This window comes from Sapajus apella, unplaced genomic scaffold (genome assembly GCF_009761245.1).
Source record: "Sapajus apella isolate SASKATOON/1434 unplaced genomic scaffold, GSC_monkey_1.0 scaffold93, whole genome shotgun sequence".
NCBI lineage: Eukaryota > Metazoa > Chordata > Mammalia > Primates > Cebidae > Sapajus > Sapajus apella.
Window position 1 is genome coordinate 893,234 of NW_022437033.1, and position 27,272 is coordinate 920,505.

A 27,272-nucleotide genomic window follows, 5' to 3' on the forward strand; every position below is an offset into this window, starting at 1 on the left:
CACCTATTTTTATTACTGAATTATAAAAATTATAGTAACTTACATTTATATGGGGCATTATGCCTTACTTTTATATTCAGTTTCCCATTTGAGTCTCTTAAGATCTCTGGAAGGTAGAGAATATGTGGAGTTGTCTTCATTTTACTGTCAAGAAAGTAGCGCTCAAAGAAAATAGACTTGCAAAATTTAATAAGAGCTGGATGCAGGGATGGAATCCAATTCTCCTTAATATGAATATATCACTCAAATAAAGGTCAATAAGTTATTATTTCAATTTTCTGTCTGTTGCTTACTATATATGTGACCTTGGACAAGTCCTATAATTTCTGAGTTTCCATTTTCTTGAGGCTAATGAAAATACCTACCTGAATATATTATTTGATAATGAATGTATAAACATGTATATCCATTGTAGTATAATACCTGGAAAACTCCATGTGCTCAATAAGTGATAGCCCTATTATTATTATGAGCAAAAGCAACATTTATAAAATTATTTGTTAACCTATAAAACAGGAAGACTAGAACTTGACTCATAGGGTTGTCATTGTTTTAAATGAAATATGAAAAGCAAGGTATTTAGCATAGTATGTATCACATATGCAGACAATGAATGCTAGCTAATCTTTTAATTATTTTCATTTGCATTTTAGGGTTCACTTTTCCTAACAGTGACTGAAATCTGGTCTCATTTTTAAGATGAGGACATTGACTCAAGTAATTTAACAATGAAGGGATAAATCTTGCTTCCGGTATGCCTAAATAAAGGATATTAAATGATATCTTTAGAATCTCTCCCACCACGTACACTGCTCCTCTTGTTGACTCCATTAGCAAGTAGTTTCAATGTAGGTTTCATCAGTTCCCATGTCTACATACTCCAACATGCTGACTTGGTGGGAAAGAACAAAAAAATCTATTTGTAATTGTACTTTAGGTTCTGGGGTACATGTGCAGATCATGCAGGATTGTTCTGTAGGTACATACATGGCAAGTTGGTTTGCTGCCTTCATTCCCCGATCACCTATATCTGGTATTTCTCCCCATATTATCCCTCCCCACCCTTCCCACCCCCTGCTCTCCCTCCCCTAGCCCCACTCAACTGACCGCAGTGTGTGATGCTCCCCTCCCTGTGTCCACATGTTCTAATTGTTCAACACCCACCTATGAGTGAGAACATGCGGTGTTTGTTTTTCTGTTCTTGTGTCAGTTTGCTGAGAATAATGGTTTCCAGATTCATCCATGTCCCTATGAAGGACATGAACTCATCATTTTTTATGGCTGTGTAGTATTCCATGGCGTATATGTGCCACACATTTGGGTTGGTTCCAGGTCTTTGCTATTGTAAACAGTGCCGCAATGAACATATGTTTGCATGTGTCTTTATAATAGAACAATTTATAATTATTTGGGTATATACCCAGTAATGGGATTGCTGGGTCAAATGGAATTTCTATTTCTAGGTCCTTGAAGAATCACCACACTGTCTTCCACAATGGTTGCACTAATTGCCACTCCCACTAACAGTGTAAAAGTGTTCCTATTTCTCTACATCCTCTCCAACATGCTGTCTCCTGATTTTTTAATGATCACCATTCTAAGTGGTGTGAGATGGTATCTAAACAAAAATATTTATCCAGGCGTTCCCATGTTAATGTCACAAGATTCATGTGATTGCATCAAGTTAGGTTCGGTGCTCACCTCTGTATCAATCACTTTGGCCAGAGAAAAATGATGCACATGTTGACATACATCCTGAGTAACATGCAAATATCTAGTATGCCATTAGTAAACTGTATACACTTGTTCTCAAGGAGATAGTTCCTTGTTATTGATCTGTGTAATTTGATTCTTGCACTGTAGTTCCCATAGCCATAGTTCACCTTTGCCCATGCAGTCTCTCATTTCCTGCTTTATAGTACAACAAAGTGGAATTTGGCACAAAGGAATTGAATAAAACTCACTTAACGTACTAACAAGATCACACTATTCATTGTAATTAGCATTTCTGTGATACACCCCTACACTGTGTAATCATCTGTCTTGAACACTGAAAGAAGATGAAAGAATGATTCTTGCATTCAAGAGGATCCCAAGCTCATAACAGAGGAGACAGTTCTTTTTAATATATGGGTAAGTGTGAGCAATAAGATAGAGCCATCCTGAAGTGCTCCGGAAATGCAAAAGATAATTCTGAATGGGACTGAACAAAGGCAAAAACTTGAGATGGCTAGAAATTTGATCAGAACAGTTGAGAAAACTGTTGGTTTAAGACATTAAAACACTTTAGTTTTCCAAAGTAGATCTGAGTGTATCATGAGGAAGTTATTCTGAAATCAGGGAGCATATAGTTTGCCAGTGAATGAGTGTATACTTTCTTTTTTTTTCAAGACACTTTTTTTCTTCCCTTTTCTGCCTCTTGATAAAAGAAATCCCATAATGTCTGTAAATTTCCAGAGACAATTCTTCACTTGACTCCACCCTCAGGACCTACTCTCAGGATTAAAATGGGTTACCTAACAGCATTCATTCATTTAGTCTATCAGTCATTGGGCTCCTATTTGGTGTCAGTTGTGTGCCAGCCACATTAGGGAATAAAAAGATAGCTAAGATATATTTTTGTCTGAAATTTAAGGTGTATACATTTTGCTTGAGGAGACAGATATGTTAACAACCCAAAAGTACAATTTGAGCAATGTAGTACTAAGACATGTGGAAAATATTTAGAGACATCAGAAGGAAAAATAACTCGTACTGCCTGGTGCAAGGTGCAGGTGGATAGTTGGTCAGGAAGGTATTCACTGAGGAGATGACATTTGAACTGGATCTCTAAGCAGAGGAAGAAGTTTATGCAAATGAAGAGAGGCATGAAAAAACCACTTGAGAAGTACATAAGGATTGGGCAGTAGCTTGGTATGCCTGGTATATGTGTAGCTTCAAGGGAGAAAGTGGTAAGAGGTAAGGCCATAAAGGTATGCAAGCACTAATCTTAGGGATTTGGGATTATTTTATAAGTGAAGGTAATGCAGAGGATCGGGGGAGAGAGACTAAGAGATTCAATCAGGGCTGTTGCGTAATTGTTAAACATAATTATCAAGCATAATTACAAGTTGCAAAATGGAAGGCTGTTTGCAACATTCTATAGAGGCCTTGCTTTAGAAAATTCTAATGAACCCAATGCAAACAAAAATTACATACAACAAACAAGTAAATAGTATTTCATTTTAAGAAAACATATTTCCTTGAAATTGAGACCTCTCTTGGTACAATGTAATATGTAATTCTGTTTATAATATATAATTATTATATTTTCTCCAGAAGTATTTCCATTTGTCTTCACGAAGGAGTACTTAGTTATTTGGGCCAAACATTTAAATCTGACAGCAATTGACTACGTAGCTGAAATGCATTGCTGGACATGTTCAATATTGGAAGAGAAACCCAAAGATGTCATAACTGTATTCTCATAATATACCAGAGTCTAACTTTAGCCGTAACCTTGGGATTTGTGTTGTAATATCATCACACAGGTGGAAGAAAACAACAATTAAAAGACCTTGTAATATTTGAATAAGTAAATCCTCTTAGATTAAATACAAGAGCCCATCTTATTCTGAATGCTATGGGATGACAGAAGTATTAACAAATACCAGGTTTATATTAAAAATGTGATGACCTTGTGCTTTTTATTTAGAAAGTTTACAGAGATTAGTAAACTTTCTAAGAGTAGTTTTTGGACTTACATTTCTGGCGCTATTGAAAAGGCTAACAGAATGCCATGTAAATCATTTAGGTTTTCTTACTGACTTTGCAGTTATAATTTCTTAAGTGTTTTACTTCTAACACAACCATAGTCCTCTTTATTTTAAGCTTTCATAGCTGAGGGCAAAAATTCCGTTAATCACAAACAAAACTCTAAAAAGGTATTGAAAAAAAAAGGCATGAAGCCTTTGCCTATGCCTATGTCCTGAATGGTGTTGCCTATGTTTTATTCTAGGGTTTTTATGGTGTTAGGTCTTATGTTTAAATCTTTAATCCATCTGGAATTAACTTTTGTATAAGGTGTAAGGAATTGGTCCAGTTTCAGCTTTCTGCACATGGTTAGCCAGTTTTCCCAACACCATTTATTAAACAGGGAATCCTTTCCCCATTCCTTGTTTTTGTCAGGTTTGTCAAAGATCAGATGGTTATACGTGTGTGGCGTTACTTCTGAGGCCTCCGTTCTGTTCCATTGGTCTATATCTCTGTTTTGGTACCAGTACCATGCTGTTTTGATTACTGTAGCCTTGTAGTGTAAAGTCAGGTAGTGTGATGCCTCCAGCTTTGTTCTTTTTGCTTAGGATTGTCTTGGCTCTGTGGGCTCTGTTTTGGTTCTGCATGAAGTTTAAGGTGGTTTCTTTCCAGTTCTGTGAAGAAGGTCAATAGTAGCTTGATGGGAATAGCATTAAAAAACACCAAAAGCAATGGCAACAAAAGCCAAAGTAGACAAATAGGATTTAATTAAACTTAAGAGCTTCTGCACAGCAAAAGAAACAATCATTTGAGTGAAGTGGTAACCAACAGAATGGGAAAATTTTTTGCATGCTACCCATCTGACAAAGGGCTAATATCCAGAATTTATAAAGAACTAAGACAAATTTACAAGAAACAAACAAACAACCCCATCAAAAAGTGAGCAAAGGATATGAACATGCACTTTTCAAAAGAAGACATTTATGCGACCAACAAACATATGAAAAAATGCTCATCATCACTGGTCATTAGAGAAATACAAATCAAAACCACATTGAGATGCCATCTCACGCCAGTTAGAATGGCGATCATTAAAAAATGTGGAGACAAAAGATGTAGGAGAGGATGTGGAGAAATAAGAATGCTTTTACACTGTTGGTGGGAGTGTGAATTAGTGCAACCATTGTGGAAGACAGTGTGGCGATTCCTGAAGGATCTAGAAATAGAAATTCTATTTGACCCAGCAATCCCATTACTGGTTATATACCCAAAGGATTATAAATTGTTCTATTATAAAGACAAATACATGCATATGTTCATTGCACACTGTTTACAATAGCAAAGACCTGGAACCAACCCAAATGCCCATCAATGATAGACTGGATAAAGAAAATAATGCACATATACACCATGGAATACTATGCAGCTGTAAAAAAGGATGAACTCATGTTCTTTGCAGGGACGTGGATGAATCTGGAAACCATCATTCTCAGCAAACTAACACAAAAACAGAAAACCAAACACAGCATGTTCTCACTCATAAGTGGGTGTTGAACAATGAGAACACATGGACACAGGAAGGGGAACATCACATGTTGGGGTCTTTTGGGGTGTGGGGGGTAGGGGAGCAATAGCAGGAGTTGGGAGATTGGGGAGGGATAACATTAGGAGACATACCTAATGTAGGTGATGGGGAGATGGAGGTAGCAAACCACTATGGCATGTGTATACCTATGTAACAATCCTGCAACATCTGCACATATACCCCAGAACTTAAAGTATGATAATAATAAAAAAAGAAAACGATATGGTGGCATTCAAAACCATCATTTGAAACAAAATGTGTAAATTTTTATCTGTTTGGATATAGATGTCTATATAGGGCAATAAATTTTGCCATTTTTTCTTGCCATAAATTTGTGAGACATGTCTCTACCACCATAGTCTTAGTTTAAGGTCATCCCAGAAAAAAATAACAAACTGTTACAAAATGGGAACCACTTCACACTGTTCTTCTTTCTCAGATTGTGTAAGAACAAGCTCAACTGAACACAATTATTTATTGTTAATGCAAAAGACAGTACATGAACCTACTTTCCTTCTACTTTATACAGCACAGAAATAATTTCTTCTCCTGCAGGGATGATATGAAATATGTTTTTGGTCTCTGTTAGTTGACATGCAAATGTACTCACTGTATCTCAAGTGAAAATTCATTAATAGCCACTGAAATGCAATTGTGTTATCTCCCAGGAACACAGAAAATAACATTAGTCATCACTCCCAATGCATTTCCATTTGGTAACACAGTGAAATCACCAACCCCACGATTCATTCTCCTGAGGTTCCCATAGAAAATTTTCATATTTTATTCCAGTTCCATCAGACAGAAGCTCTAGGTGTCTATTTGTCACTAAGACATGTTTTAAATTTAAATTGCAAAATTCAGCCACACAATCACCTATACAACCATGGACACTTTTGTTTTCTAATCTTTCGAGTAGGTCTGACTTTGTAGATATTGCTAAAAATTTACCACCAAGTAAGTGTTTGGAATTGTTGCTTAGATAATAAATGTTTGGCTAAATTAGACACAAAAGAGGGGCTAATACATAAGAAAACTGACATATATCATTAAAAAATATATACTTTTCTCTAATATTTTACTCATTTTGGGAAAATAATTCCTTTTGCAAAGAGACTTCTAATACTCTTGGTTTTATGGGTACTCAGCAATTGTGCATATAATAGACATTTGGGCAAATCTTACCCCAGTTTACCTTTCCTGACTTCCCTATTTCTACTTATGATCACTGTTGAATCTTGCAGCTGGAAGGAATTGTGGTAGCTATTATTCATTTGGCAAATATTCACAGGTTTATTGAATATCTCTTATGGACCAGGCTCTATTTTAGTCAGTGAGGATATACACATACTCTTGGGAAACTTCAGGGTGCATATAATAAACAACTAAATGAGTGAGATAAGCTCAGATGGTAATGGTTGCTATAATGAAAACTGCTTGGGGAGATACTTAAATTAAGCTTTTGATCAGGAACTACTTCAATGATTAGATGATATTTAATCTTGAGAAAGAGTTGGCCAAGTGAAGATGTACAAGGAGAGCATCTGAGATAGAGGAAACAGAGGTATATACAATAAGACGCTCAACAATTTTTGATAAATGAGGAGTTATCTTTAACTACCTTAAAATTTTAAAGTATTTTCATATTTAGTTTCCATCTATATTTTTAACTGATATTTGCAGTTTTCTATGAGGGTGATCATATTTTAATAGAAAGGAATTTTTTCCTTCAGGACATTAGCCCTTTGTTACTGGAATTGCAGATACTCTCCCATTTAGTTAGTCATATCTTGACTAATTTTGTTCTTTTTTTAAATAAAGGTTATATGTTATATTTAATTCTATTAACCTTTTTTATGTTTCTTAACTTTCATTATATGCTTAGAAATAACCTCTCTACCTAAAGATATTTAGTGGTTAAGTTACTAGTAATTATTTATGTTAATACGTCATTGTTGATTTAATGTTTTAAAGTATTTAATATATCTTTGCATTTATTTGAGTTCAACTATTTTAGTTTTAAAAAAATAATTAGTAATCACAATGAAATTAACTAATTGACATCTTTCTGCTTATTTTAAATGCTGCCTTATCATATACTAAATTACACATTCTTGAGTCTAAATCCAGACTTTGTACTCTGTTCCTTTCAGCTATTGCTCTGTGCTGATACCAACTGTTTTGTTTTTTCTTCTTTATAATGCCGTTGATATATGTTGGGACGGGTCTTCCTCATTCTTCTTTATCAAAAGTATCTTAGTATCACCTACTATTTCAAATATATCTTTGAGTCCGTTTGCCAATTTATTTTTGAATAATATTTTGATTGGAACAGAACAAAAATTATAATTACATAAAATATACATTTTAACTTTGATTATTCCTAAATACATTTTGTTGTTGTTTAGTGTAATAAATGTGCCCACTTTCTACCATACTGAGCCTGTAATTAGTTCTAAAAAGACAAAGCATGAATTTTCTCAGATTTTCTAGGTATATAAGAATGTAATGTACAGATAATTACATACTTTAGAAGGAATTGTACATTGTTATTACACATATGTTTATATTCATTTATTTCTTTATTTATTGGAGTTAGAGCTCATATGTTTAAATATGGCTTCACCACTTACCTGCTGTGATACTTTACATCTCTTAACCTCAGCTTTCTGTAAAACAGAAACAATTGCTTACCACACAGGGTGATTTTGACCGTCAAAGTATCACATGAGTTTGTTTAGACAAAATACTTAGAACAGTGCCTGTTGCATAGTAAGCCCCATAAAGAGGTGTTTGTTGCTGTTACCATTATTAGTATTATTTTATTGGCTGCAACTTCAAAAAAAAAAAAAGATAAATAATAGTGGTGTAAGTAAACATCTTTAGTTTGCTCTTTATCTTAGGGATGATACCCTTTAGAGATTTCTTTAACATGTTTAGCTCATCTATATTTTTATATTATGAAGTATTTAAACTTATAGATATTTTGACATTTTGTAACTTAATTTATTGGTACGTGAATTAGTCCATTCTCATCCTGCTAATAAAGATATACCCAAGACTGGGTAATTTATAAAGGAAAGAGGTTTAATTGACTCCCAGTTCCGCATGGCTGCAGAGGCAGGCCCCAGGAAACTTAAAAATCATAACAGAAGAGGATGCAAACACATCCTTCTTCAAATGGCATCAAGGAGAAAAATGAGTATTGTATTATTCCATTTTTATGCTGCTGATAAAGACATACCTGATACTGGGCAATTTTACTAAAAAAAGAGGTTTATTGCCCTTATAGTTCCACACGGCTGAGGCAGCCTCACAATCATGTCAGAGGGCAAGGAGAAGCAAGTCATATCTTATGTGAATGGTGGCAGACAAAAAGAGAGCTTCTGCAGGGAAACTCCACCTTACAAAGCCTTCAAATCTCATGAGACTTATTCACTATCAAGAGATCAGCATGGGAAAGACCTGCCCCCATGATTCAATTACCTCCCACCAGGCACCTCCCACATGTGGAAATTCAAGATGAGGTTTGGGTGGGGATAGAGCCAAACCATATTGTTAGGCTTCTGGCCCTTCCGAAATCTCATGTCCTCACATTTCAAAACCAATTATGCCTTCCCAGCAATCCCCCAGAGTCTTAACTCATTGTCCATAGTCCAAAGTCTCCTCTGAGACAAGGCAAGTCTCTTCTACCTATGAGCCTGTAAAATCAAAAGTTAGTTACTTCCTAGACACAATGGAGATACAGGAATTGGGTAAATACAGCCATTCCAAATGGGAGAAATTTGCCAAAACAAGGGACTACAGGCCCCAAGCAAGTCCAAAATTCAGTGGGTCAGTCAAATATTGAAGCTCCAAAATGCTCTCCTTTGACTCCATGTCTTGCATCTGGGTCACACTGATGCAAGAGGTAGGTTCCCATGGTCTTAGGCAGCTCCATTCCTGTGGCTTTCCAGTGTACAGCCACTCCCTCCCAGCTGCTTTCACAAGCTTCTGTTGAGTGTCTGTGGCTTTTCCAGGCACACAGTGCAAGCTGTCAGTGGATCTGTCATTCTGGGGTCTGGAGGATGGTGGCCCTCTTCTCACAGCTCCACTAAGTGGTGCCTCAGTAGGGACTCTGTGTGGGGGCTCCAACCCCAGATTTCCCATCCACACTGCCCTAGTAGAGGCTCTCCATTAGACCCCCACCCCTGCAGCAAACTTCTTTTTGGACATCCAGCCATTTCCATACATCTTCTGAAACCTAGGCAGAGGTTCCCAAACCTCTGTTCTTCTATGAACCCATAGGCTCAACACCAGGTGGAAGCTGCCAAGGCTTGGAGCTTGCACTCTCTAAAGCCACAGCCTGAGCTGTACCTTGACCACTTTTAGTCATGGGTGGAGTAGGTGAGATGTAGGGCACCAAGTACCTAGACTGCACACAGCACAGGGACCCTGGGCCTGGCCCAAAAAACCATATTTTCCTCCTAGGCCTCCAGGCTTGTGATGAGAGGGGCTGCTGCGAAGACCTCTGACATGTCCTGGAGACATTTTCCCCATTGTCTTGGGGATTAACATTTGGCTCCTAGTTGCTCATGCAAATTTCTGCAGCTGGCTTGAATTACTCTTCAGAAAATGGGACTATCGTCTCTATTGCATCATCAAGCTGCAAATTTCCAAACTTACATGCTCTGCCTCCCTTATAAAACTAAATGCCTTTATCAGCCCTCCAGTCACCTTTTGAATGTGTTGCTGCTTAGAAATGTCTTCTACCAGATACCCAAAATCATCTCTCTCAAGTTCAAAGTTCCACAAATCTCTAGGGTAGGGGCAAAATGTCATCAGTCTTGTTGCTAAAACATAACAAGAGTCACCTTTGCTGCAGTTCACAGCAAGCTCCTTATCTCCATCTGAGATCGCCTCAGCCTGGATTTCATTGTCCATATCATTATCAGCATTTTGGTCAAAGCCATTCAGCAAGTCTCTGCGGAGTTCTAAGCTTTCCCATATGTTCCTGTCTTCTTCTGAGTCCTCCAAACTGTTCCAACCTCTTCCTGTTACTCAGTTCAAAGCCACTTCCACATTTTTGGGTATATTTTCAGCAGTACCCCACTCTACTGGCACCAGTTTACTGTATTTATTTGTTTCCATGTTGCTGAAAAAGGCATATCCGAGTCTGGGCAGTTTTACAAAAGAAAGAGGTTTATTGGACTTAGAGTTTCAGGTGGCTGGGGAGGCCTCACAATAATGGCAGAAGGCAAGGAAGAGCTCATCACATCTTACATGAATGGGGGCAGGCAAAGAGAGAGCTTGTGCAGGGAAACGCTGCCTTATAAAGCCATCAGATCTTGTGAGACTTATTCGCTATTAAGAGAACAGCATGGAAAGACCTGCCCTCATGATTTAATTACCTCCCAGCAGGTACCTCCCACAGTTGTGGGAATTTAAGATGAGATTTGGGTGGGGACACAGCCAAACCATATCAGTGTCCAGCAAAGGGGGAAGCCCCTTATAAAACCATCAGATCTTGTGAGAACAAACTCACTATCATGAGAACAATATAGGGGAATCTGCCCCTATAATTCAATTATCTCCACTTGTTTTTTTTCTATGACACGTGGGTACTATGGGAGCTACAATTCAATATGAGATTTGGGTGGGAACACAACCAAACCATATTAGTATGTATGTCTAAAAAGCAACATTAAAAGAAAAACTGCAATACTATTCAGATAGTAAACAAAAGTAATGCCTTCTAAGGCCAGGCACAGTGGCTTGTGCCTGTAACCTCAACACTTTGGGATACCAAGGTGGGCAGGTCCCTTAAGCCCAGGATTTCAAGACCAGCCTATGCAACATGGTGAAACCTCATCTCTACAAAAAATACAAAAATTAGCTACTGTGGAGGTTGAGGTGCAAGGATCTCTTGAGCCCAGGAGGTGGAGGTTGCAGTAAGCTGAGATTGTGCTACTGCACTACAGCCTGGGTGACAGATTGAAAAACAGAAAGAAAAAGTAATTATCTTCTAATATCCTGATCATATTTAAATTTCGCTGAACTCTTTCACAGCTGTTCACTGAAACATACATCTCATAAAGGATTATGCATTTCACTTAGTTATTACATCTCAAAACTCAATCTGGAGTAGTTTCTACCTTTATTTTAATGATATTGAAAAAAAAGATCCCATCTTCTGAAATTGTGTGCTTGTTTACACATAGGGTAATTTACTTTCTTCTGATATATATTTTCTATAAACTGGTAGTTCAATCTAAAGTCTTGATTGGATTACAGTTATAAATATGTTGTGAAAGAGCACCCTATACTACACTGTGTGTCATTTCTGGTACTCTGGGAAGCAGATGTCGAGGCATAACTAGAAGTGCAAATGATTTATTGGGAAAAATGCCTGGAAGGGATAGAGGGGAGAGGGAGCAAGAGTGGGCAGAGAGAACCTCAAATCCAGTGCAGATCTGACTTCACTAAAGGGAAAGAGGGGAGAAAGTAGGAATGGGTAGTGAGACTCTCAAGACTGCGGCACAATTCTGAGAATGTTTTGGCTAGGCCAAAGTGATGGGAAAACCATAGAACCAAGTTTGCCCATTGGAAGAGTCTCACAGTGTGCTGAAATGGCCTTACTCAAGTATTCCTGCTATGCTCAGTTATTGTTTGAAAGCAGCTTAAGCAAACATAGCTTCTATATGAACATTGCATTGGACCCTGAAAGTACAACAGATGGAGGATGACAGCCCACTACATTCCTCACAGTAGGGTCTCCCTTGAAAGGAGATCTGAGTGATGTTCCCCTGGTTATCACACATCACATCAGAAGGTATATATGATTGTCTCACTCTAAGAGATGGTAAAGTTAAAGTAGTCATTGTTTGATTACATTTTGCCTTTTCTTTCCTTCCTTCCTTCCTCCCTCCCTCCCTCCCTCCCTCCCTCCCTCCCTTCCTTCCTTCCTTCCTTCCTTCCTTCCTTCCTTCCTTCTTTCTTTCCTTTTTTCCAGAAAATAACCTGAAAGTTGATGTGAGAGCACCATAAGAAAGTCCGTTTCCCTGTCAACTTTTCATTTAATTGTTTGAGGATCTCTTAATGATCGCTGCCTGAATAGAGTATTTTCCTAGGGGCTATAAAATGGTGATTTTAAAATTCTATCTTTCTTCTAGTTTTTCCAAACTACCTATAATATTTACTATGAATTTGTGACAGAAATTTATATGATATTTTAATTAGAGTTTAGAATATTAAAGCTGCTCTTTGACATCTTTATCAAGCAATCTTACAGGCATTTCAAATTCAGTATGTCCCAAATAAATGCATCTCTGGCAGTCGTTAAACTTGCTCTTTTTCATTTCCAGCCTCAGGGAATGGCAGTATCATTTATGTCACTACCAACACTGAACCTTTGGCATCACACTTTATTTATTCTTTCACTTCATTCCTATGTCCAATCAGTCACCAAGTTACGTTGATACAACATCCTTGATAGTTCTCAAATACAACCCCTACTCTATATCATTGTTGCTATGGACACAATTGTGGCCTTCACATTTTCCGTCCAGGAACTACAGCAGGTCTCTTGAGTACTCCTTAATGCCTCTTCTTGCTTTCTTTCAATGTAGTCACTACATCAAACTCAGAAAGTTCTTTCAAAAATCAACCTGATCCTGTTATTTTTCTATGTAAATTTCATAGAGTTTTTATGATCTGCACAAAAATTCTGGAACCTTTAAAAAGATATAAATTATTTAGGATTTGCACCCCATTCTCTTTCATGTATTCATCTACTACCTTTTTCCCTCAGAAAACCTAATTTGCAAATTTGAATTTCTCTAAGTTTTAGAGTGGGCTATGATCTTTGTCATTTCTAATACTTCCACATGCTATTGTTTCCTTTGCTTGGAATATTCTTTCTGTCTTGGTCAATGTGAACTCTTAATTATACTATAAAGATAACTTAAATATCATCTTCTCTAGCAAACTCATCATCACTTACCTGGAGACTGGTTGACTGATTCGTTCTCTAAATTTCTGTAAATCCTCATATGTGTGTCTGTAACAGTGCTTACTTTATGATTTATCACAAATTATATATGTTTTTGTTTCCTGATTTAACTGTGGGTCAGGAGGACTGTAAATATGCTATTTCGTTTGTATATTATGTTTTTTTTTTTTTTTTTTTTTTTGAGACAGAGTCTCACTCTGTTGCCAGGTGCCAGGCTGGAGTGCAGTGGCCTGATCTTGGCTCACTGCAACCTCTGCCCCCGGGTTCAAGCAATTCTCCTGCCTCAGCCTCCCGAGTAGCTGGGACTACAGGCGCACGCCACCACGCCCAGCTAATTTTTGTATTTTTAGTAGAGATGGGTTTTCACCATGTTAGCCAGGATGGTTTCGATCTCTTGACTTTGTGATACACCCACCTCGGCCTCCCAGAATGCTGGGATTACAGGCGTGAACCACCACGCCTGGCCTCGTTTGTATATTATTAGTGGTTAGTACAGAGCTTGGTCAATATTAGCTGTTCAAAAGAATGAGTATATAATTCCTCAGTGAAGTGTAGCTTTGAAGCCAGTTTCTCTACTCTCTTCCTCTATGATTAAATATACATCTTTCACACTATTAATCAAACTGCATTTTAGAGACAATAAAACACTTAATGGTTACACACAAGGGCTCTGAAGCCAAATATCTGGAGTTAAAATTCTATCTAAGCCACTTACTGTGTGACCCTAACCAACTGGGACTTATTTTCTACATCTGTGAAATAATAATTAGATTACCAATTTTATATAGTTGCTTCTACGATTATATGAGATAATAGGTAAACATTCAATAAACAGTTACGATTTCCAAAGATCACACCTCATTATAAAATCTCTGTATTTACCTACCCCTTCCACACATGCATTACATGCTCTAGTTACTTTAACATCACTGTTATTAATAATTCTATTAATTGGTCAGGCACGATGACTCATGCCTGTAATCCCAGCACTTTGGGAGGCCTAGGCAGGAGGATCATGAGGTCAGGAGTTCGAGACCAGCCTGACCAACAGGGGGAAACCCTGCCTCTACTAAAAATACAAAAATTAGCTGGGCTTGGCAGTGGGTACCTGTAATCTCAGCTACTCAGGAGGCTGAGGCAGGAGAATTGCTTGAACCCAGGAGGTGGAGGTTGCAGTGAGCCAGGATTGTGGCACTGCACTCTAGCCTGGGTGACAGAGCAAGTCTCCATCTCAAAATAATAATAATAATTCTATTAGCTTATAATTATTTACTATGTTCATTGCATAATTCAATTGAGCACATATTTTGAATCAGGCACAGCTCTAGATATTAGAGATATGGCAGTGAACAAACAGATTAATTTTTTTCCCTCACATGGCTTATATTCTAGGGAGAGGAGGCAGGCAATAAGCAAAAATAAATATGCTTAAGTATATACTATGTGAGATAGCAATACAATGAAATGGAGGATATAATGCAGAACATGGGGGTTCAGAGAATGCTAGGAGATATGGTTTTAAATAGGGAGTTCAAGTAAAACCTCATTGAAAAGGTGGTGTCTGAGAAAAATCCTAGAGAAGATGAGGGAGCAAGTCATGTAGATATTTGAGGAAAAGCAGTTCAAAAAAATAATGAATTGCTTTTCGTTCAGAACAAACCTGAATTCTTGACACAGAAATGTGCTTGGTGCATGCAAAGAATCACGGGGAGGTCATATTGACCAAAGAAGAATAAGAAACAGGCACAATAATGGACACTAAAGTCACAGTAGCAGCACGACATAAAGTGTGTTTTTTTTTGTTTTTTTTTTTTTGTTTTTTTTGTTTTTTTTTTTTTGTTTTGCTTTGAGTGAGCTGGAAAGCCAATGCCAATTTTGAGTGAAGGAGTGATGTGATGAATTTTTAAAAGATCATTCTAGAAGCTGTGTGCAGAATAAATTGTGAATTGTTAAGGGTGGTAGCAGAAATATCAAGTAGGAGTCTATTCCAGTAATCCAGATGAGGGATAATGATGATTTGGTCCAGAGTTGTGATGGTAGAGATGGTGAGAAGTGAGCCAGTTTGGAAAGTATTTTAAAAGAGCATACAGGATTTGGGGATGAATTGGGTTTGGGGTCTGATAAAAGGAGAGGTTGGGCATAATAATAATAATAGCTAATGCATTTGTACTTAATATGTATTCAACACCATTAGATTTTTAAATAAGTATTAGCTAATTTAGTTTTCAGAAACAATGAAGAAATAATTCCTGGCACATATGAGTACTCAATATTTAGTAATTGAGGCAAAGAGAGGATAACTAACTTACCATGCCATGCAGCTAGTAAATAGCAGATCCAAGATTCAAACCGAGACAGTGTAGCTACATAATCCTTGATTTTAACTACTGTATGATGGATGGATGCTTTGAAAGATTATTAGGGCCAGAGTCTTGTATCCATGAGAATAAAGCAGGCAAGTGTTTGTGTGAGCTCAGCAGCCAAGAGCAGGAGTGGTGCTAAGAGGCCCATGGAGATAGATACCTGCTACCCCAAACATTGACTCTTTTCCTTGTGCAGGATGTTGGAAGCCCCCAAAACTCCAGTAGTATTCTACAGAGAGATACCAATAGACCATTTCTTAATTAGCCATATTTTTTTAAATAGGCTTTCTATTTCATCCATACCTAAGCATGTGCTTATTTTGCCTAAAACGATATAACACAATTTGTCAACCAAAATGAACTTAATGTGGAAATTTTGTTGTTTCCTAGAATGGCGCATTGAGGAATTATTTCACTGTTTTGATGAGTGAGCAGATATTAAGTGAGAGACGTAGAGTGATCAGAGAAGTTCAGTCAACCTGTCAGTGTTTATCAGCAGCTGCTCCATTATGTCACGTCTGTGTTCTGTGGAGGCCAACTACCCAAGAAAACTCAGGCCTTGGCTTAACCTCTTCTCAGAAGCTCATCTGAGCTACAGCCATTGCTAAGTGCTCTGGGCATGCTGCATCTGTGATGCTGGTCATGTTGGGATCACCACCTGCCAGGGGCTATCCCAGACCCCAGCTGCATGATGAATGAATAAATGCACTCACACACAGAATACAGTGAATGAATGGGCAGATGAGTTGTGAGCATCTCACAGAGAGAGATCGCAGCTACATAACACTCACCAGCTCACCTCTTCCCCATTTAGTATAGATTTAATAACAAAGGCTATAAGAGAATCTTTCTTTTCACTTGTAGAGAAACATTAAAGGCCAGGTTCTGATGTCCAAACACCATTAGTGGATAACATCCTTCCGAGAGGGCCATCCAGCTCACAGGTTAGTTCTAAGACCACATGCGTAAACAAGTTAGTTAGGTAAACTCCCCCACATTCCCTAGCTATTTGCTTTACTTATTAACTAAATATAATGAAGATTTAGGCTGCCTTTGGCCAAAACTTCTACTGAAACTATGAAGAAACCCTTAGGCCTTCCAAAAGGGTTTGAGACTATATTCTATAAGCTTTCTCTACTATTTTTCCCTTAATATTTTTGCCACCACCCTGAGTGAATTCCTTCAGTATCCATAGTGTACACTCACACCTGGACACAGAGTGTGTCCTGGTGCCCTGTATGAGGAGGACAAAAGACCTACTGGCCCACACCAAACTCTACTGCGAAATCCCTGTTCATTTCCCATCAGGGTAATTATCAAACTCGGAGTGATTTCCACCTCCTGCTTTCTGGGAACATATGTCAATGTCTGGAGATATTTTTGGTTGCCATAACTGGTAGGTGGTGAGTGCTACTGACAGTGGGTGAAGGCCAGGGATGCTTCTGAATATCCTGCAGTGCACAGCAGAGTTTCTGTGCAAAGAATTATCAGGCTTAAAACATGAATAGTGCTGACAATGAAAACTCTGGTGTAGGATGAAACCTTCCTTGTCTTAGTTTAAGTTGGGCTATAGGGGTGGGACAGATTACCTCAGAGCTTATAGGACACACAGAAATCTGAGTGGGAATTGTTGGGGCCATTGGTATGAGGTTAAAGGCCAGGAAAGTCAGAAGGTGATTGGCTGAAGAAGAACTCAGTGGAATCCATTCTCCTTGTCTTTCCCATTGTTGCTAGGGAAAGAGAGAGTGGCAAAACCTGAAGGAATAGTCACCTGGTACAATAGTAGCCAATGATAAAATGTTGCTGGTAAGAAAATGATTGCAACATATCACAACAATTTTTTTTAATAAGAAGTCACAGATGTATAGCCATTATGTAGCTGTCTTCTCTCCTGTTAGCATCAAGCTCTCTAAGCTCTTCCTTCCCAGAAAGAGGCAATTAATGGCATCTGCCTTAAAGTTTATTTTTCTCTTACTTCTTTCTCTTTGAGAAACAGGGTTTGTTTTTTTTTAACCTGTCTCTTTTCTCTTCCTTCTCTACTAAAATCAAGTTGGTGCTATCAGTGTTAGACTTCCAACTTTAAGTGAATGTGAAAGTGTCTTATCACTTATACATTCTTACATCTGTTGAGATCAAGGAATCAGTCATGTTCTTGTAGTGGTAGGAATGTGAGGTTGCAGGAAAAAACATTAAAAATGGATGATTACCTAACAGAGACAGGGTTAGTCATCTATTAAATGATTCTCCAAAATAATACTGACACACACACGTACACACGCACGCACACACACACACACACACACACATACATTTTGGGGGACTAAACCCTATGAAAGCTTATATATTAAACTCTACCAGTCATTTATATACCTACATGAGTGGTTTTATCATCTCACCTTTGGAAAGCACATTGGATTTGCCATTTGTCACTAAAGGTAGGATTTGATAGTATTGATTTATAACTGCTGGTAACAAGGAAAGATAACTAGTAGTCCTATGACTTAGATGTCTAAAGGATTCAATGAGATGGTTATTAGGGTAGCAAAGTGAAATTGTAGGACAAGGGAGGCTCCTGGCTTCTGGTGAATGAGGAAGTCAGCATGCAGGCAGTCAGCTGAGAAATGTTCCTACTCGTTCTGCCAGCCTGACCCAGGTGAAACAGTCAGAGTGGCCATGAAGACAGTTGGCTAATCTAGGAATAAAGCAAAATAATTTATGTAAATAAATAGTGTTATAGAATTGGGGTAATTTCTATCCTTCCATAATAGAAATGGGCAGACAGACTATGGCCACTTAAAAGACAAAGGTACAGAGTGACGTCACCAAGATGGCCAACAAGAGTTACCTGATGCTTGTCTTCTCCTCCACAAAAAGGGACAAAAAACAAATAAACAACTATATTTTGAGTACAGTGACTGAGGAAGCACTGTGGAGAGCACCAGGGGAGTGGTGAAAAATCCCACAGAGCAATGAAATCCAGGACAGCACCATAGAGATGGGAATGAGGAAGCCTGCCTTTGCAACTCCCCCACTGGGATCAGCTCAGAGTCAGGGGGAAATTTATCTTACAGTTAAAAAGTAAGCTGGAGATCCCCAGTAGTCCTCATTTCTGTCACAAACATTAACAATCCTTGCTACAAGAGAGTTCCCCAGTCCTCACAGTCTTTGAATCCAGTTTGGAAAGCAGCTTGGAGTTTGTGCAGCTGCATTGCCTCAGAGTAGGAGCCCAATATGAGCACCCTCCACACCAGTGACCTAAACTGCTATGACTCAGCACCCTCTTGAAATGGAGCCACAACTACAATGCATCCTGCTCTGGGGACCAGTAGCAGCAGACTGTCTTCATCTCTGAGATTGCACCATCACGCTGCCAGGTGCATATGGTTGCCTGCAGCATCATGACCCCAGCTGCCCAGAGCCTAGGCCGGACTGAAGGACTGAGACCTTGACATCCAAACCTGCATGGCAACCCCACTCCCTCAAGAAACAAGCAGATCTGCACAGCACGCAGGGAGTAGGACAAAGCTGAAATGGTGTGTTAGTCATTGAACATTAAAAGTGATGAGCACTACGGTGGTTTCTGATGAAATAGTCGTTTCAATAATCCTGAGCATTTTTTTGCCATGTCTAACTGAAAAACAATAATGCATTCAGTTTCTATGGAATCCAGGATGTTAAAAAATTCAAATTTTATTATCAGTGTAAATTGATACATTATTTATAAGTGCACTGCTGATTAATGTAAAACAGGCAAGGTATAAGCAGGTTTTCCTGACAATCAGGTGTCAGGAAGTAACTTTGTTACTGCTCAAAGTTCCCTGGGTTAACCACACTCTGAATCAAAATCAGATGCTACTATGGGAACTTAAAGGAAGTGAAATAAAAATACACTTTCCTGACGTGACTACCAGTAAGCATCACAGTAGAAACAGTCCAGGCTCTGAAATCAGGCAAACCTGGATTACAATATTCTATTCTGCATTTTAGCAATCTTGCACAGAAATCTCTCAGAGCCTTACTTTTCTATCTGTAGTATAGGAATATTATCTTCTAATTCATAAGCTTATTTTAAAGGTTAAACAATGAGACAATATATGTAAAATGCCTAGCATGTAACAGGTGCATGCAAATAGTAGGTACTACATAAAATTTATTGATTTGCTTTATTCTCAACTAATTTATCTTCACATAGAATCTAATCTATAAATTTAAAATAAATTCCCAAAGATTGTCTTTTTTTCTCTTGAGAATGTATGGCTTATTTGTTATTTTTGCTATCACTATTATTATTTCATTATTAGTAGTAGTATTTTAATTGATCAATTTATGATGATTTGGAGAATTGTCCAGAAACTACACAATCTTGACATTTCAGAAGAGTAGCTGTGTTGTGAGCTACTTGTTTACAAAGGACATTGCATAAGGCAAGAAGTGTTGTTATTTCCATCCTAAGATTTTATTTTAGTTTATTGTCTTTGTCTGGGCTGCTATAACAGAATACCTCAGGCTAGGTAATTTATAAAGAACAGAAATTTATTTCTCACAGTTCTGGAAGCTGGGAAATTCAAGATGAAGGCACCAACATCTGATGAGGACCTTCTTGTTGTGTCCTCAATAGTGGAAGGCAGAAGTGCAAGAGAGGAATAACTCCCTCTGTCAAGCCCCTTTAAAAGGGCACCTGATCCCATTCATGAGGGAGGTGTCCTTATGGCTTAATTATATCTTAAAGGCTCAGCCTCTTAATACCATCACACTGGCAACACCAACATTTGGAAGGGACATACTCAAATCATAGCAGGTATTGAAACATAACTAGAGAAATGCAATTTAAATTGTTGGGAAAAAGAAGACACAAGAGTACCTGCTATATAATTTTATTTGTGTAAACTTTATAAACAGGGAAAACTAATATAATCTGTTAGAGTTGGAATAATTGTGACCCTAGGTGGAAATGGCTTTGTGTGTGTGTGTGTGTGTGTACACATGCATGCACACATTTGTGTATGTATTGGGAGGGTTAGTGAGTGAAAACCTCTGGGGTGCATGAAGAGGACTGGTGATGGTGATATCTTATTCTTAATCATGGTGCAAGTTACATGGGGTTCATTCAGTTTGTGAAAATTCAGCAAGATAATTTCTCTTAATGTGTTCAATTCTCTGTATATGTACTATGTTAAATACAAACTTTGAAATGCATGATCATGGCAAAAAATTTATATTTATATATGTATTTTTTTAGAATGGTTGAAAAAAATACAGAAAGAGAACTAAACGTGACCCAAAATTCTACCTCCAACTTATAGCCAGTCCTGACATTTTATTTTATTATTCTGCTATTTTTACTCTTTTTAAACTAGAGTCATTGTACCTGTGGAATTTTGTATCCTACTTTTGATAATTTACATTATTCTTCATAAATAACGAATGCCATGAAATACGTTTTGAAAATATGATTTATAATACACATGTAGTATTGCATTATATGGATATGCCATATCTTCTACTACTAGTCTTGTCTGCATAGCATTTAAGTTGTTTTCTTTGTTTTATTTTGTTTTTTTGAGATGGAGTCTAGCTCTGTCACCCAGGCTGAAATGCAGTGGTGCCGTCTTGGCTCACTGCAACTTCCGCTTCCTGGATTCAAGCAATTCTCCCACCTCAGCTTCCCAAGTGGCTGGGATGACAAGTGTGCACCACCATGCCTGACTTTTTTTTTTTTTTATTTTTAGTAGAGACAGGGTTTCACCATGTTGGCCAGGCTGGTCTCAAACTCCTGACCTCAAGTGATCCACCCCACTCAACATCCCAAAGCGCTGGGATTGTAGACGTGAGCCACCGCACCTGCCTGTTTTTATGTTTTTGTGCTTATAAATAATGCTCTTATTAACAATATTGCACATAAGTCTTTGTGCCTCTCTGAACATTCCCTTAAAATAAATTCTTGTAAGTGAAATTACTGAGTCCAGAGGTTTAAGTTCTTGATAAATATTATCATTTTACTCTCTTTAAAAATGCTGTGAATTTATATTCTTACCAGCAGTATTCAAAGGTACCAATTTCTCTGCATCATTATCATTACAAGTTGAGGTAGTTAATATTTATCAATGTTTTACTAGCTCCATCTTCTACCAAGTTCCTTTCCTCATGTATCTCTAGAAATCCCTGAGGAATCTGGCTATGTTTCACGCATCCAGCTTGTTCTCATTTTCTATCTCAACCAGTTGTCTGATTCCAGATTGTTATCTACTTACTGCCACAGCTCCTAACTTGCTCAGCTGTCATTCTTCCCTTTACTGTTTCTCTACAAGCACAGTAAAAGGCCTTTTCTTCAGTTCTCCACAGTTTAAGATGAGGCCGTGTTGAAACAGTTTAACCAGACTTTAACAAATGCTTGGAGAAAACATAAAAGGTTCAAATTCCACATATGTAAAATTGTGTTGTCGTTTTAGATACGCTCGTACCCCTAAGCCGCAAACCTTTCAATCAAAGTAATGGGTAGTTGTTAGGTTAATTCTGACACCTTGCAATTATATCTGTAATCTCTAACTATTATCCAGGTACCATTTTTCAGGGAGCAGCTTACCCCCTCTACAGAAGAATGGCCTTGAATATGTGTCCTATAACATGTAACCATGACTCTAGCTTGTATAGATTTATTATATCTGTATGATGGCAATTCAGTATAAAAAAAATCTAGTACTATTTCTGTATTTAGTGATGTCACATTTCAGCCATGGTGGGAATATTTACACTACAGAAATTTAAAAATTCTTCAAATAAAAACTTAGTTTATTGTTTTGCTGATTATCTACACTTAAAAATATGATGGAGAAAATGTTAACAATACAAGATTAAACCTAAAAGGTTGTCATGGCTGTACGCATCGCATTGTGAATAGTAAAAAATTGACAAAATATCCTTCCACTATTTGAAAACTATTATCTGATTCAGTGAAGAAGCCATTCCTGTCATTGATGAACCAGTGATGTTCCAACATACCTCTTTGTTGTTTCACTTTCATTTTACTTATTAAAATACATAAAAATATCAATCAATATTTATGTGGAAATTAAACGCATGGCTGAGTGTGGTGCCTCACTCCTGTAATCCCAGCACTTTACGAGGGCAATGTGGGTGGATCACTTGAGGCCAGAAGTTCGAGACCAGCCTTGTCAACATGGTGAAACCCCATCTCCACTGAAAATACAAAAATTAGACGGGCTTGGTGGTGCATACCTGTAATCCAATCCCAGCTTCTTGGGAGGCTGAGGCAGGAGAATCGCCTCAGTGATGAACCTGGGAGACACAGGCTGCAGTGAGCCAAGATTGTGCCACTGCACTCCAGACTGGGCAACAGAGTGAGACACATCTCAGGAAAAAAAAAAAGAAAGAAAGAAAGAAAAAAAGAAAAGAAAGTAAATACATTCATCAAATGCAGCCATAGTTTGCTTATGGATACAAGAGTGGCAAAATTCAATAAAAGCATTTTGTAAGAATCAATAGGTTCGTTGATATTTTCAAAAAAGTGTTGTATATTTAAGTAATATTTGTAAATTATATGCTAGTAATTCTTTAAAACAATAAACTTTAAATATGAATATGTGTGCATACGTATACTGGTGGGTATCACTCACACCCATATACAGTAATTTTGTTTTAATATAAAACTGGTTGTTAAGCATTTGCCAATGCACTATTGATATAGAATCTATGTGACATTCTGGATTTTATTTATAGTGAGATAGAAATGCATGGAGGGGGTTTTTAGAAGAAGAAATAACATAATTTAACTTATGATTTAACAGGATATAACAGAATCACTCTAGCTTGCATGCTGAGAACAGACTTGAGACCACAATGATAGACACAGAAAAACCTAGGAGACTACCGGCAATAATCCAGGTCATAGAATCAGGATACTATGAGGGAGGATCGCAATGTGAGCAAAAGTTAGAATCCACAGGATTGTTGATGGATTAAATGTACATTTTGAAAGGAAAAGTGGAATTAAAAATTAGTCCCAGGTTTTTGACCTAAGCAATAGGAAATTTGGAGTTGCCATTCACTGAGTTAGAAAAGACTAAGAGCAGATAGAGAAGACTAACACGCTAAATTTTTGTTGATACTTGTATTTACATTAATCATCAGATTTGAGGAGATTGTAAAAAACTCATTTTTGGATGTATTGACTTTAAGATTCTTGTTAAACTTTCAAGTGGCAGTGTTGATTAGGCAGTTGGATATAAGAATGTGCATTTCAGTTTAGACTATAGACATAAATCTGGAAGTGATCAAAATATAAATGTCTAAAGTCATGTGACTGGATAAAATCAACTTGTGAGTAAAAGTAGAAAGAAAAGCAAAATAATTCATTGACTGGAACTAAAATATTCTAATGTTTAGGGGACAGAATATGAATAAGAAGTAGAAAAAGAGACTTGCAAGACTGGTCAAAAATTCAGGGAAAACAAAATGAGTGTGATGTCTTAGAAGCCAGTTGAGAAGAATATTTGAAGAAATCAGGGGTCATCAACTGTATCAAATACTGCTGATGGCTCAAATGAGATGAAGACATAAATAATTACTACATCTAGCAATATAAATATTATTTGGCAACCTGGGATAAGAGCAGCGTCCCTGGAATGGTGTGGTAAAAATCTTATTTGGATAGTTCAAGAGAAAACAAGAAGAGATACAATTCTGACAAGGAATCCAGATAGCTGTTTCAACGAGTTTTTCTGTAAAGAGAAGAAGAAAATGGGGCATTTGTCGGAAGTTAAAATTAGGTAAATGTAGAGGTTTTTTGTAAACACAATGAGAGCAATATTGAAATGCTGTATACTAAAGGCAATGATCTAGCAGAGATGGGTTGCTTTTGTCTGTGTTATGTTACCATAATAAAATTCCATAGATTGGAAAATGTATAATAAAAATTTATTGTGTTACAGTTCTGCAAGCTAAGAAGACCAAGACCATGGTCCTGGCATCTAGCAGGAGCGTCATGCTGTGTCAACTCATGGTGAAAGGCAGAAAGGCAAGATAAGGTGAGGTTAAACCACTCTCATCATAACTAACTGACTCCAGTAATGATCACATTAATTTATTTGTAAAAGCAGAGCTGGCCAGGTGCAGGCACTCACGCCTGTAATCCCAGCACTATGGAAGGCCAAGGCGAGTGGATCACAAGGTCAGGAGTTTGAGACCAGCCTAGTAAACATGGTGAAACCCCACCTATACCCAAAATACAAAAATTAGCCAGGCATGGTGGTGGGTGCCTGTAATTCCAGCTACTTGGCAGGCTGAGGTAGAAGAATCACTTGAGCCGAGGAAGGCAGAGGTTGCAGTGAGCCAAGATTGTGCCACTGCACTCTAGCCTGGGCGACAGAGTGAGACTCCATCTCAAGAAAAGAAAAGAAAAAGCAGAGTCCTCCTGACTCAGTCATCTGTTATTATAACCCACCTCCCAACACTCCAAGTTTTCAACACATGAACCTTGGGGAACACATTCAAATGATAGTAGGGGAGAATTTGATGATGCAGAAGAGAAGGGAGCTATTGCTTGAGTAGGCAATAAGGGACAGGATCTAGTGCATAAATGGGAGTGAGCTCTGTAGTTAGTCAGGATCATGGACAATCACATATAGCAACAAGAAAGAAGGTAGAATACATGGCCATAATCACAGGTGGGTGTCTAGATGAAGAAGTAAGAGCTTTGGAAAATTCTGTTTCTAGCTTTTGCAGAGCATGAGCATAGGCAAAGAGCTTTTAAAAGATGAAAAAGAGAAAAGAAAGTATAATATGGTCCTCTAGGAAAGTGGAAAAGTAGGTTCTAGGAAGATGATATGGTTTGGCTGTGTCCTCACCCAAAATCTTGTCTTGAATTGTAATCCCCATAATCCACATGTGTCAAGGGCAGGATCAGGTGGAGGTAATTGGATCATGGAGGAGGTTTCCCTCATGCTGTTCTCATGATAGTGAGTGAGTCTCACAAGGTCTGATGCTTTTATAAGTGTGTGGCATTTATCCTGCTCTTACTTATTCTCTGTCCTGCCGCCCTGTGAAGAGGTGCCTTCCACCATGATTATAAGTTTCCTAAGGCCTCCCCAGCAATGCAGAACTGTGAGTCAATTAAATCTTTTTTCTTTATAAATTACCCAATCTCAGGTACTTATTCATAGCAGTGTGCAAACGGACTAATACAGGAGATAAATGTGATTGGATGTCTTTCACGTAACTGAAATCTATGTACTAAAAATTAAATCCCAGCTTTCTTTCATCTGCCTTACTATTCAGTGCTAATTAGTATCTAAAGTTCTTCGAGTGGGACACTATGCTTAACACTGTATCATTATCTTATTTTATCTTCACCATAACCTTATTTGTTAGAGATGGATGTTTTTCACATTTTACACATGAGGAAATCAGAGCTGCGATACATATATATACATATGTGTGTGTATATATATATATATATATACATATGTGTGTGTATATATATATATATATACATATGTGTATATATATATGTTTACCAGGCTATTAAGTGGCAGTGCATTACTCAAATTCAGTCTTAATTCAGGGTCATAGTCCTTAAGTACATAGAGAACCATATAGGACACTGTCAGAACTCTAGATTTTACTCAGCATGAGTTGTACATTTTACACTACAACAATATCTCAGTTAACCAAGTAAGAATTTGAGAAGTCACTCTGGTAGGCAGAGAAGTGGACCCTGTCTGCAGATATCTATGTCCTAATCCCTGTCATCTATAAATCTGTTACATTACATGGCAAAGAGGAATTAGGGTTACAGATGGAATTAATGTTACTTATAAACAGATAGTAAAATTGTCTTGGTATGGCCAAAGTAGTCAGAAGGGTTCTTAAAAGTGAAATAAATATGCATAATAAAAGATAATTAAAGAGATGACATTGTGAGAGGCCATGTCTGCCATTGCTGGCCCGAAGATGGAAAACGGGGCCCTTAACCGAGGAATGTGGGTAGCCTCTGGAAGGTGGAAAAGGCAAATAATCCACATTTTCCCCTACCATCCTCAAAAAGAATATAGCTCTGTGTACCTTGATTTCTCTCCAATGAGGTCCATTAATACTTCTGACTCCTAGAATTGTATGATAATACATTTTTGCTATTTTAAACCACTAAGTTTGTAGTAATTTGTTACAGCAACACTAGGAAACTGATAGTCATTGTTAACTTTTCTTTGTATGTCTCCACCATCTCTATCAAAGTCATAATGAAAATTTGTGTGAGTTTTATCCTTAATTTTTGTTGGCATCTCACTCCCTCACCACCATGTTGTCTTAGAAGAGATTTAACGTTCTTATATGGTTAATATCTTCAAAAAAGTTCATCTTCTTTTCTAACTTCATTTTTGTTTAATTCAGTACCTCATTCTCTCTCCACTGAATATTTGTGGTTATATCTTTGCTAGTTTTCTTGCCTTCTGTACTTAAGCCTTGGTCCACATTTGTGCAAAGTGATTCATCATTCTGAAATGCAAGCAATGGCACAGGGGTGTATGTAGAAGTAGAAGAGAAGAGCTTTAGCAAGAGCCACCAGCATGAAGGAAGTTGTTTCGTT

At 37.7% G+C, this 27,272-nt stretch overlaps 1 long non-coding RNA gene across 1 annotated transcript in view; it reads left to right on the top strand.

The window, feature by feature from the left end:
- The window catches only part of LOC116535267, a 132,336-nt gene extending 107,466 nt beyond the window's left edge, over window positions 1–24,870 (top strand). Inside the window, exon 3 of the long non-coding RNA XR_004262125.1 lies at window positions 24,619–24,870. This is a non-coding gene — a long non-coding RNA (uncharacterized LOC116535267). The remainder of the gene's footprint in view (window positions 1–24,618) is intronic.
- The last annotated feature ends 2,402 nt before the right edge of the window (window positions 24,871–27,272 follow it).